Source organism: Canis lupus (genome assembly GCF_048164855.1).
Source record: "Canis lupus baileyi chromosome 15 unlocalized genomic scaffold, mCanLup2.hap1 SUPER_15_unloc_1, whole genome shotgun sequence".
NCBI lineage: Eukaryota > Metazoa > Chordata > Mammalia > Carnivora > Canidae > Canis > Canis lupus.
Window position 1 is genome coordinate 213,087 of NW_027326420.1, and position 13,868 is coordinate 226,954.

A 13,868-nucleotide genomic window follows, 5' to 3' on the forward strand; every position below is an offset into this window, starting at 1 on the left:
AGGCCCAAGGGGCAAGGAAGTGTATGTAGAGGAAAGAGAGCTTTCCTGAAACTTGTAAAAGAGCACAGGCTGTTATGTTAAGAAGTCCGGGCGTTCCTCTGTGGATCGGTATTTTTTGGTTGCTCTTGTTAACCCTCGCGGAGTCATGAGGAGAGGTTAGTGGGCCAGGACAAGACTCAAAATAAAAGAGGCTGCAAGGGAATACAACACAGTGGAAGGGAAGATGTCAAAGGGCTTCGCAAGGAGTAAGCTTGCAAGCATCGCTTTGTGAACGTCTTGTTTCGGTTTGCACGTCTGCATGTTTCAGCGTCCACACCTACCCGTCCCACGTCTGCCTGTCTGCACATGTTTGGCCTGGAGGTGGCAGGAAGAGCTGAGACAGGACTTGCATTTTCGGAAGATCACTTTCCAGGCTCTGTAGGCGTGGCAGAGATTTTGAAGATCATGTGATGTATTCTTGGTTTGAAGACAGATATACGATCTAGAGGAAACCTTCTTGTAACCCAATTGGAGAGGGGCCCTTTCTTAGCAGTTGACGGAGAGCAGTGCGTCCTACCTTGATGCCTTCCTTAGGTCACAAAGGTGCTGCCATGAGCCACAGTACCATAACTTAATGTGGTAAAAGTCTGTTAAAAACACTGATTTCCATTTGGGATGGTCATGAAGCGTCGGTTTTAGAGTAGTTTTCTCAAATGATGACTCTGCTGGGTTTGCCCTGCCCCGCGCTGTCTGCCCCATGCAATTCTTTCTGCGAGACAGACACATTTAGTGGTCAAGGAGGGGAAACAGAGTCATCACTGCCTTCAAAGATATAAGATTCCCTCTCATGGTTAATTCCCATTATCCAGGAGCCCATTTGCCACTCTTAAACTTTTAGCATGCATTGGAGTTACAGGAAAGTTGCAGTCTGGACCAGAAGAACCGTGACTCTCAGGGTCCAGAAGACGGGACGCTCATTGAGTCATTCAGGAGACAATCCATGAATGCCTACAAGGCACGAGGAGCTACTTGTGTGAAGAGATACAACAACAAAAAAAAGAGAGGGCAGAAAACACAGTTTTTTTCAGAGGGGGCTAAAGGCTCTAGGAAAGATACAGAAAAGCAGGTTCTAACAGCTGGAGAGAGCCAGGTCTGGGGTGGGGTGGCCGCTCCAGGTAGTGAGGTCAGAGCTGTTCTTATTTTTAAGTGGACGTTGAAGCAGACGTCTGGGAGAGGGAGGGAAGCTTTCTGAGACCAAAATGATTCCAAAGGGATGCAAGTAGGAAGACCCTCTTTGGGGAGGTGGCACAGGCAGGGGTCTCTAGGGAGAGGAAGTTGCAGGGGAGACTCAGGTGTGGTAGGGCCCTGGGAAGGCGAGGCCTCTGGGGTCCAGTGCCGAGAACGTGGCATGAGTAGGAGACTCTGCTTTTCCTTCTACCTCTGAAATCCTGGCCGGCTGTACTCTCATTCAGGCATCATATAACATCAATGCGGAAAATCTGAATGCACCAGTTCCTTGGAGATTATCCAGGTCTCCAGTTCCAGTACCGGGTGTGAAAAAATAAAGCCTTCTGTAATGACCATGTCACGCAGGCCGAGTCTCACATGGATTCACGAGGGTAGATTCGACATTTTATCCTTAAAACCACAATAATCCTGTACAGTCCTATTCACTTTTTTCATGGAAACCATACAAAATTCTGCACAAATACCCTTTATCTGAATCAATGGTCTCCATAACAGTTACCTCTGCTTCAGAAATCAAGGCAGATCAAGCAGTATTTGCAAGAAAAAGATAAAGAGGGTGTGGTTTGCTGGTTTAAGTGAAACCTTCCTGCAACTGTTTACTTGCTCACGAGGTCTGTGGGTTAACGATGTTGTTCATAAGTTTTTGGGAACCATTCCTTCAAAATGATATGTGCTTGGGGACGGTGGGATTCCAGGAAGCCATGGAGGCACCACTAAATTGCCTTGACCTTAACCCAACCCGGAGAGTCCAAAACAAAGCCTGGTACAGATGGGAGACTTCTCAGACCCCCGCGTCTCCAGTGGGAGGCAGGTCTAGAAACCCCTGTTGCAGTTGGTCCTCGAGTAGAGTAGAGGTTCCCACACTGGCCACAGAGTGGTCATGCAGGCTTCTTGAATCTTTGTCTAAAGGGAGAACCTGGGATCCCTGGGTGGCGCAGCGGTTTGGCGCCTGCCTTTGGCCCAGGGCGCGATCCTGGAGACCCGGGATCGAATCCCACGTCGGGCTCCCGGTGCATGGAGCCTGCTTCTCCCTCTGCCTGTGTCTCTGCCTCTCTCTCTCTGTGACTATCATGAATAAATAAATAAAATCTTAAAAAAAAATAAAAATAAAGGGAGAACCTTCTGAGAAATCCCATGTTTAGGGTGGCCTTTCTCAGGAGTCAGGATGGAGTTGAGAAGAGCTGTGATTGCGCAGGTGCTTGGCCTGGCTTCCCAGGGACCAGCTCCGTCACGTCCAACAGGTTACAGGGCACTCGGCTGTCCTGAGAGCCACAGAGGAGGCATATATCACCGCACACATACTTGTGCACACAAACATGCACATTCCTGAACACATATGCACACTCATGCACGTGCATATGCACACAGCACAGATGCACACTCCTGTACACACACATGCTACACACATGTACACAGCACAAGTGCACACTCTTATGCACATGTGCACACACTACACACATGTGCACACGTAGGCATCATGCATGCACACTCGTGCATGTACATATACACAACACTTACACACATATGCACACACCACATAAACATCCATACACATGCACTCACACATATGCACATGCATATGTATCACTCTGCACATGCTTAGAATCATACATTACACTCAGACACATGCACACACATCCCACACATATGCACACATGTAATCAGACAGCACACACAGAAACATGTACTAGTTCCATGTTGTGTGTGCAGCGTGTACTTGACAAAGAGCTCACGTGCCAGGACGGTGCCTCTCTCCCCACGGGGTCTGCAGGGAGGGAGGAGGATTTGGGACACAGGAGCACGTGGTGGCTGTATTGGGTATGGCCCTGGAGGAAGAAGCCCCATGGAGACTCTGTGCCCTGAGGCTGTTCTAACCTGGTCCTATGTCACTGTTGGTTTTATGAGCTGGGAAGTAAAGCCAGTTAATTCTACCACAGAACTGTCACTAAGCTGTTAGATCACACAGTTGACAATACACGGAATGTGAAATAGGTTCCCACCCTCTCCAACAGCCTGTGGATGGGAAGAGTCTGGGTGGCTTCACTGCTCACCCTCTCATCTGTGTAACTATGTGACCCTTGCTCTCAATCTTGTGGCAGAAATGGTGCCTGGACACAGTGGTAAACAAGACAGATGTCTCCTGTGACCTCCTGGGCCAAGGTGACGGATGTTCTCTGTCTGACAGTGGGGTCTCTTCGTAGTTCAATGATGCATCCACTCCCATCACCTCCCCTTCTGGGCAAGGGATTATTATGGGCTCTTAGAGAGGCTGGTGGGTTAGGATCAAGCCAGTCCATACAGGCACGGCTGGCCAGGCTGGATTACATTTCCAAATTCAGACATGCCATATCCTGAACCTTATGCTAAGAGGAACCAAGGGCTGAGTCTCACTTCTACCTGTGGGATTTTAATTTGAGGAGGTGCCTCTATCAGGCACAGAGAGCCTGATGCCAAGCCATGTGGGTGCTCTGGACATAGAGAAGCACTAGGGTTGGTTAGGAGCCAGAGGGACAAAGACTAGAGCATAGACTAGAGTCTACTTGGGTTTCCTAGGAAAAGCAAGTCGGGCAAGAGTAAACAATTTGGTACTGGCTAGTTTGAATAATTCCAGTGGGCCTTGGGCCATAGGGGCAACCTCTAGTTGTCTGGATTTAGGGCAGGGGGTACTGGCTTGGTGTGTGAGGGTCAGATAAGGAGGTGAGTGGGGGCTTGGCCTTGGATCTGCCGGCTTGCACAGGAAAGATGAATCCTAGGCAAGCTGACTACAGAAAACAAGTAAATACTCTGGCCTGTGATAAAGGATGCCCAGGAGTCATTAAAAAAATCTAAGAAAACACAGGAGAAATGAATTTAGAGAATATGTTTCAGATTACAGCTACAGGTGGGCCATGCAGAGGGTAGTGCCAGAAGGTCTCTGGAAGTGCAGGTCTGGGGTCTGAGCCGGGCGGAGATGCAGTGGGGATGAGCTGTGTGCTTGCACTGCACACAGTGGATGAGCTCTAGAACACGTGCACAGGAGGAGCTGCTGCTTTAGTGTGAACCCGCCCTGAAGGTGTCTCGGACCTTACACGGCATCGTGTGAAGTGACCACAGCTCTTCTGCAAAATGCCTGGGAGGTCGGCAGGGCCTCTGCTCTGGTTTATTGTCCTTGTCCAGCATAAATCATGCCACGGGGGCAGCAGTTAGGGGCCTCAGAAAAAATTAGCAGAGTGCCTTAAAAATGTGTATTCTTGTTTGGTGTTTGGGCACACTGGGCACGTGTTGCCTACTTGTTCATGTTGGTCTTTCTGTAGATGATTGATTGCTTCTGTTGCTGAGGAAATGTCAGGCAGGGAAACCGAGGGCTAGTGCCACGTGTGCAGACAGCCAGCAGGTGCAGACATGGTGCAGGAGAGGGGCACTCTCAGGCCCTGCCCTCTGGGTCCCTGAGGATGCTGCAGGGCGTGACCCCCTTTGTGGACGGCTTTGGGTCCATTCTGCTCCCTTCTTGTCCTGCAGCTCCTACAGGACACTGGGCTGGATCTCCCCACACACTGGCTGCTCTCCCGGGGGACATAGAGCGGGCTCTCTTGCAGGACACAGGGCTGGGTGTCCCATGGGACACCGGGCTGGGTCTCCACACACAGGGGCTGGGGCTCCATGCGCACTGCTTACACTTCCCCATCCTGATGGCAGGCTCCACTTGACATGTTAAACCATTTTTGCTGCCCTTGCTTCAGAGGAAAAGGCATGACCACCCCAAGAAGTGCTGTGGGTTCCACACAATTTTCATATTTCTTGCTTTCCTCTTGCCTTTCTGCCTATTTCCATGTCCTCCCACGCAGGCTGTTAAACCCTAGGGATCTTCTCCCTCATATACGCAGGGGTGACTCCTCTATATTTGGTGACCCACCAGGACATTCTTTCAAGATCAAATGGCCACTCTACACTCTACTTCCACCTGCTAACTCCTGCCTGTTGTCCATTCTTCCCTTTCCTTCAGAATGGTGATTATAAAACAGTTTCTAGATACTACTGCGGTAGGCACACAAATTTCCCTGTAAATTGTTCATTTTACCCATCAGGTTATGATCTCTTTATGACTTTGGGAACTTAAGAAGATAACTTTAAAAAATATATACGCTTCCAATTTCTTCATATCTCTTAAATGTGCAATAGGCTTCTATAGACTAACCTCAAGTGCTATTTTTCAGTACTAAAAATTATTCTCCATGACCTTCAGTAAGATTCTGAGATTGTGAGTGTCAGCAATGTCATCACCAACACCAATCAGGTGTTAGAATTATCTTACAGAGGTTTTAAAGATTTTATTTGTTTATTCATGAGAGACAAAGAGGGAGAGACACACAGAGAGAGAGAGAGAGAGAGAGAGAGAGAGAGAAGCAGAGTTCCCACTGAGCAGGGAGCCCAATGCAGAACTTGATCCTAGGATGGTGGGATCATGACCTGGGCTGAAGGCAGGTGCTTAACAAGACTGAGCCACCAGGTGCTCTGATAGAGGTTTTTAAGCAGCTCTCAAAAATGCCTGACAATTTATCAGAGAGACTCTTCAAACAAAAACAAAAAGTAAAATAAAGAACTTAGCAAGGAAATAAAAATAGGTAAAAAGACTCAAATGAAATTATAGGAATTAAACAAGCAATTACTGAAATAAAATAAAAGCCTCCCTTGCTGGTTCCAAGGTGAAGACAAGAGGGGCAGAATTGGTGAACTTAGGGCACTTTATTAGGATCGAAGCAGTCTGAACAGCAGACTAGAATCTAAACAGAACCTCAGGGGCAGAGGGAAATCACAGACGAGCCCCATCATTGGTGCCAGAAGGACAGGAAGTGGAGCAGGCCCAGGAGACTCTTGAGTCTTGAGTTTCTTGAGGCTGAAAACCTCCCAAATTTTGCAAAGGAAACACACTTCTAAAAGCTGGAAGCTGAGTAAACTCCAAATTGGAAGAATCTAAAGAAATGTACACCAAAGCACTTCATAATTAAAATCCTAAAAGCTTGAAAGCAACCAAAGAGGATGCTGCCGCACGTGACCTGCAGGGAACAGTGATTCAAAGGGTATCAGATTTTTCATGGAAAATGTTGAGGGGAGGCGGAAAATGGCACAATATCCTCTGTTAAGTGTTGAAGGGAAAGGAGTATCAACTGTGATTCTATGTCCAGTAACCATTCTTCAGGAATGAAAGGGAAGGGAGCAATCTCAGGTGGAAGGAACTAAAGGAATCAGCAGCCCTGGCCTCCAAGATGGCTAAAGGACATTCTTCCACAGGGAGGACATGGTCCTGGAAGGCACGGGGAGCGTCAGCAAGCAGCAGAGCACGGTGGAGAGCATGCAATGCAGGCGAGTTGGGCAGACTGTCCTCAGGCGCTCATGCTCCCTCAACCACAGGATGATCTAAGCACCATCTGATACCCATGATGATGATATGTTAAATGGGGAAGGCAAAGGGAGCTAAATAGAAGTGAGTTGTCTCCACTTTCTTTGAAGTGGTAAAATACTGATTATCAATAGAATATTACAAGATATATGCATATCTTACAATTCCCAGAGCAACCACTGTGACCACCATGTGGAGCGATACACTCAAAAATTATAAATAAATCAAGGTAGATTCCTACAAATATTAAGTGACTTACAGGAGACCAAGGAAAGAGAAAGTGAGGAATGATAATGAGAGAAAATAGGTAATAAAATGCGAGACCTGAGCACTATCATATCAAAATTTAAGTGAAATGTAATTGGTCTAAATACACCAGCTAAAGGGCAGAGTAGATTAAACCATACAGAAACAACAACAGCAACAACAAAAACAACTCACCTACAGGAGCCTTAAATTCACATCTAATTCAGCAACAGAGATCGTTGGAAAGTAATGCAACTTAGAACATGGACCTCGCAAGCATTAATCCGAAAAAAGCAGGGTGACTATGTGTAGAGCTGTTGGAGAAGAAAGTGACAGAGACAAAGCAGACATCACCTATGTTGATGCCAGGTGCGTACACATTCGCACCAACCACCAAAGCCTCACACAGGGAACAAAGCTGTCAGAAGTAACAGTAGAAATAGACCAATCCACAGCTGGGGAATTGAACATCTTCCTCTCAGCAATCAACAGAGCTACCAGCAAGAAGGTAGGGGAGTCGAACACATAACCAACCAACAGCACCTGACTGACCTACAGAGTGCTCCACACAACAAAGCAGGGCAGACATCTCCCTCTACTCCAGGGATTACCAAGATAGACCATATCTTGAACTGTTAAACAAATCTCAACACAATTTAAATAGCTGAAATCCTACATAATGTGTTTTCTGACCAAACTAGAAATCAATAGCAAAGCAAAAACAAAAATAAAAACACAAGAAAACCCCTAAACATGTGGAAAATAAACATCATACTTTTAAAGAACCCATGATTCATAAAATATGAAAAATAATTAAAAATACATCCAGTTGATGGGCACCTGGGTGGCTCAGTCAGTTAGGTGTCTGACTCCTGATTTCAGCTCAGGTCATGATCTCAGGGTTGTGAGATCAAGCCTCACATTGGGCTCCATGCTCCATGGGGAGACTGCTTGGGATTCTCCTCCCTCTCTCTCTCTGCCCCTCTCACTAGTTCTCTCTTTCTTAAACAAACAAAACAAACAAACAAAAATACATGGAGTTGAATGGAAATGAAGCTACACATATCATAATTTGTGGAATATGCAGGGCAGTATTGACAGATACATTTATTTTTTTCTTTTTTTTATAAATTTATTTTTTATTGGTGTTCAATTTGCCAACATACAGAATAACACCCAGTGCTCATCCCGTCAAGTGCCCACCTCAGGGCCCGTCACCCAGTCACCCCCACCCCCCGCCCACCTCCCCTTCCACCACCCCTAGTTCGTTTCCCAGAGTTAGGAGTCTCTCATGTTCTGTCTCCCTTTCTGATATTTCCCACTTATTTTTTCTCCTTTCCCCTTTCACTATTCTCTTTCACTATTTTTTATATTCATCAAACGAATGAGACCATATAATGTTTGTCCTCCTCCAATTGACTTATTTCACTCAGCATAATACCCTCCTGTTCCATCCACGTCGAAGCAAATGGTGGGTATTTGTCCTTTCTAATGGCTGAGTAATATTCCTTTGTATACATATACCACATCTTCTTTAGACAGATAAATTTATAGCATTGAATGCTTACATAAGAAATGAGGAAAGTCTCAAATTAATAACTGAAGTTATTACCTTGAGAAAGCAGGAAAATAACAAAATAAATGAAAAGCAAGCAGAAGAAAGGAAATAATAAAAGTAAGAGCAGAGATTAGTAAATTTTAAAACAGAAACATGATAGAGAATAATCAATGAAGCAAAGAGCTGATTCTTCAATAATATTAATAAAATGGACACATCTCTAGCACAGTTGACAAAGGAGAAAGAGAAAAGACACAGATTATAGAAATCAGGAATGAAAGAGGACTATCATGAGAGATCATGTAGACATAATGAAGGCACACTCTGATGGACATCATATTTAAGTTTAATTGAAGACCCAGCTCCCAAGACTCACACAAGGAGGAACAGATAAATTAAATATGCCTACATCTATTAAAATTAAGTCAATAATTAATACAGTTTTAAAAAGCTCTAAGGTGAAATGATTTCACTTGTGAATCCTCCCAAAGATACAAGGAAGAAATCATATGCATTCTACACAGTTGCTTCCAGAAAGTAAAAGTAGACAAAACGCTGTCTCATTCTAAAAGATCAGCATTATCCTAATCCAAACACAAGATAAAGACATTACAGAAATATAAAACTGTAGACCAAAGTTTCTCATAAACATAGATAAAAAATCAAAATATTAGCAAATCAAATGCAATAATATATAAAAAGAATTACACACGACCAAGTGGAATTATTCCAAGCCTGTAAGGCTAGTTCAACACTAGAAACAGGTACTATAATCCTACAGATCAATGAAAGCAGCAAAAATCGCATGATCCCATCAGTTGATACAGAAAGAGTATTTGACAAAATCTAAAATCCATCCATGGTGAAAACTGTCAGCAAGTAAGGTCTGGGGGCAGGGATTACCACAACTTGATAAAGTGTGCTTTACAAAATGCTACAGCAAATATCACACTTAATATCAAAGACAGAAGGCTTCTCTCTAAGACTGGAAACAAAACAACAATGTCTACTCTCATCGCCTTTCCTCAATATAGTACTGGAAATACTTATCACCACAATAAGGTGATAAAAACATATCTTTATTTGCAGATGGCACAATTGTCTAAATAGAAAGTCACAAAAACTCTAAAAAAATACTTGTAGAACTAGTGAGTGAATTTAGCAAAGTTGCAGGATACCAGATAAACATAAGAAAACCCATTGCATTTCTATGCAATGAACACATGGGTGCTGAGATAAAAAAGAATATAACCACATTTATAATTACACAAAAAACGAGGAATACTTAGATGTAAATATAATAAAACATGCTGACTTTTATGCTGAAAACTGCAAGATCATGATGAAAGAAATCAAAGACCATCTAAAGAACATACTTATTGACTAGAAGACTCAACATAGTGAAGACGTAAATTCCTCCCCCAAATGGTCTATAGACAATGCTATTTCTATAAATATCCCAATCAGAACTTTTGTAGATGGAAATAAGCAATCTATTTTATATTGAAAGCCACAGGCAATCCTGACAAGAGAGATATAAGTGGGAGAGTCACCATACTCAGTATTAAGGCTTGTTGTCTCCCCGTAATACTTCAGACAGTGTGGTGGGGAGCAATGAGGGGAGGGAAGGAGGCACAGAGGAGACAGTGTTCAAGTAGAGAGACCAGGGGTGTTATAGGATAGATGTGGCAAATCCAGGTGTGCCAAGTGTGGAGTGTAAGATGGGGGAGTCCTGCTAGAGCAGTAGACCAGAATTAAAAAGTATACCACTGGGGGCAACTGGAAAAAGTGTAATATAAAGGATCTTTCTGTATTATTTCTTAAAACTGCTGTGAATCTATAATCATCTCTACAAAAATTTTAATTAAACTACTACCAGTTGATCCCAATGTGTAGACACTAGCTAGATCCTGAAGTTGTAATGACCTAGCATGACATTCTGAATTTAACAGATGACCCTGGCCTCCCTCGTCATTCTGCCTCTTGCCACCCGCTGTCCTGAGCCCTGGCTCAGATGTGGGGATCATACATTTGTAGGTCTCAGGTGCACACACCTTCCCTTCACCTCTGCTTCTACTTGGAGATTCATTCCTCACGGGTGAAACTGCAAGTCCTTCAAAGACCTACCTACCCCAGATGGTGTCTCCTCTGTATACCCTCATTTTGAAGGCCTTGGAAGGCATTCAGTGCTCTCAATCAATCAGTGGAAACTCCTTGGTGAGTGTTTCTTACTGTATTTGGAGCCGTTCTTGATTTAGAGACAACACAGAGGTTCAGTCTGCAAAGAACATGCTGTCTGATAGGCACCCAACTAAGCTGAAAATTTAGATGTGGAGGATGAGCAACACAAGAAGATAAGCTCAGAAGACCAAGGGAGCCACAGAATGTTTTTGCCATTGGTACAGAGAGTCAGAGAAGGCTGTGAAAATATTCCAGACCCTGAAGCAATGTGGTCCAATTATTTATTTATTAATGTGGCTTCCTCTCCGTCTTTCCTGGGGAGCCCCTCAAGAATGTGGCTCTTCTTTTCTTCATCTTGGTGCCACTAATGCTTAGAATCTTTCTTGGAAGCTGGTAGGATTCCGGAAGAACTCAGGAATATTTGTTGAGGCAATGTGGAACCATTGGTAATTGGACATTTCAGAATAAAGACTCCATCGCCAGAGGCAGCTTCTGGTGCCATTGCCATCAATTGTCCTGGGAAATTTTAGCTTCTGATTCTCCAGTCTTTGCCAGAATCCCAGTATCCTGAAAATCATCACCTCCAGTGCTGATATCTCTACTGCGGGGCATTACTTATTTATATCGTCATCTCATGAAATCCTATAAAACCTTCTAGTAGGTTCTGGGGCTACACAACTCCAGTCTAGCTCTCTTCCATATAACAACCTTTAAACTATTTTAAGAGAACTATTTGGATCTTTGTCCTGACCAGGCTGCTGTATTCCCATAATCATTGTTTATAGGGACAGAAAGTAAAAAAAAAAAAAAAAAAAACCTAAAACAAAATAAAAGCATCAAGCCTTTGTGGGTTTTTTTGACATATGTCCAAAATACAAAATAGATTGGAACTGCTTACTGTAGTGGGTCCATTTCCAGAGAAATCCTGCTAAGTTGCAGGAATGTCACCCTCCAGCATTGTTGGTGGCTGAATAGTTAAACCTTCTTGCACAGAGCCAAGACTGTTATATACTGTCTTATTTTCTCCTTCTATGTTGTGACCCTAGATCCCAGAGCTGAACTAGGGCAGTGTTCCTTATTCTTGTCCTTGTTGTGTTGGAAAAAACCTCCAGAGACAATAGGACACGTTCTCTGATTTTACAAATGAGGAATACAAATTCCAGGAAGTGTCTTGAGGTAACTGTAGGAAGGCTCTGCTAATAATTTAAAATATTGAATGACATGCTCATTATCTTCTCCACAATAAGGAGTTCATCCTGATTCCACATACGTAACTGAAAACAATTAAATAACATTGGAAACGGTCATCAAAATGCTATTTTCTCAATTATCTTTGCTATGTCAAATTAAGGAGTTTTCAGGTTTAGGCTATGAGATCGGACAATGGAAAAGCAATGTTGAAAGCTATATAAACTTTCTGACTGGGGAGATTTGTAGGGCAGGCTGCTCAGTATTGCAGTGCTGCTTTTCATGCAAAACACTGCTGTTTCAGTCTAGCCAGATGGAGTCCCAGGATCTATTTCTACTGAAGTGAAGCACTTTGGCCATGATTACTTGCCTTCCTGTCGGTCTACTTTGTTTTGTTTTTAGCTTGTTTCTTTTGGTAAAAATTAGAGTCTGTATTTATCTTAAAAACTCAAACTAGGGATCCCTGGGTGGCGCAGCGGTTTAGCGCCTGCCTTTGGCCCAGGGCGCGATCCTGGAGACCCGGGATCGAATCCCATGTCAGGCTTCCAGTGCATGGAGCCTGCTTCTCCCTCTGCCTATGTCTCTGCCTCTCTCTCTCTCTGTGTGACTATCATAAATAAATAAAAATTAAAAAAAAAAAACTCAAACTAAAACGGGTAGGAAATATCAGAAAGGGAGACAGAACATGAAGACTCCTAACTCTGGGAAACGAACTAGGGGTGGTGGAAGGGGAGGAGGGCGGGGGGTGGGGGTGAATGGGTGACTGGCACTTAGGGGGGCACTTGATGAGATGAGCACTGGGTGTTATTCTGTATGTTGGCAAATTGAACACCAATAAAAATAAATTTATTATTTAAAAAAAAAAACAACTCAAACCAGGGTTGCGTTTTCATGATATAATTTGTACCTAACTGAAATATATTGAAGCTGAAATTCATACTGACTAATAAATCAAAACTATTGAAAATTGTTTGGAAATGTTACTATGGAAAAAGAGAAAAACGAATTTTTCCCAAACCCCCTGTCTGCTGGGTTCGCCCTTTTTCCAGGGGCTAGATGACACCTCTTGTCTGTGGGATGTCCTGAGCCCACCACATTGTTTCCTAGGGTCCCAGCCAGGACAGTTGTTTACATCCTCCTGTGCCCTCCAGCCCCACGGGCCAGGGCTGAATTGGAGCTCAGTGACCCAGCTCCTTCTGGTTGTCCCAGCAATCTCTAGTTACCTCCAAGTGAGGACATGACCTTAGTCTGTGCTCCAGGGGCTTTTACTAATTCAAAATTGTTTAGTTGCACAAAAATGTGCAAATAGTTTGTACATCACTTAAAAATGAAATTAAATTAAAGTAACCATTATAATTTTGAGGGCAGACATCACAGTGGCTACATTTGTCAGCCATGATCCCTGTAGGGGGCCGATTTCAACAGTGTTGGTCTATCTCCCTGTCTGCTCAGGCTCACTCACTGCCAATTACCAAAGTAGAAGCCTCTCCCTAACTTTTTGCTTCATTCTCAAGTATTCTTAAATCTCCTCTCTGAGCGACTTATTTCACTTAGCATCATTCTCTTTAGCTCCACCCACATGGCTGCAAATGGCAGGATCTCATTCTTTCTGATGGCTGAGTAATATTCCATTCCGTATATGGACCCACATCCTCTTTATCTATTCATCTGTCGAAGGACATCTGAGCTCTTTCCATAATTTGGCTATTGTAAATAATGCTGCAGTAAATGGGGGGGGGGGAGCATATAGCTTTTCAAATTAAGCATTATTGTATTTGGGGGCTAGATACCTAGTAGTGCAATTACTGGATCATCGGGTAATTCTGTTTTAAAATGTCTGAGTACCCTCCATACTGTTTTCCACAGTGGCTGCCCGTGTTTGGACCCCACCAACAGCGCACCTGGGGTCCACATTCTCCTCATCCTCACCACCTGTTCTTTCCTGTTGTCATTTTAGCCATCCTGGCAGGTGTGAGGTGGTATCTCATTGTGGCTTTGATTTGCATTTCCCTGATGACAAGTGACGTTGGGCATCTTTTCAAGTGTCTGTTGGCCATCTGATATCTTCTCTGGAGAAATATCTGTTCATGC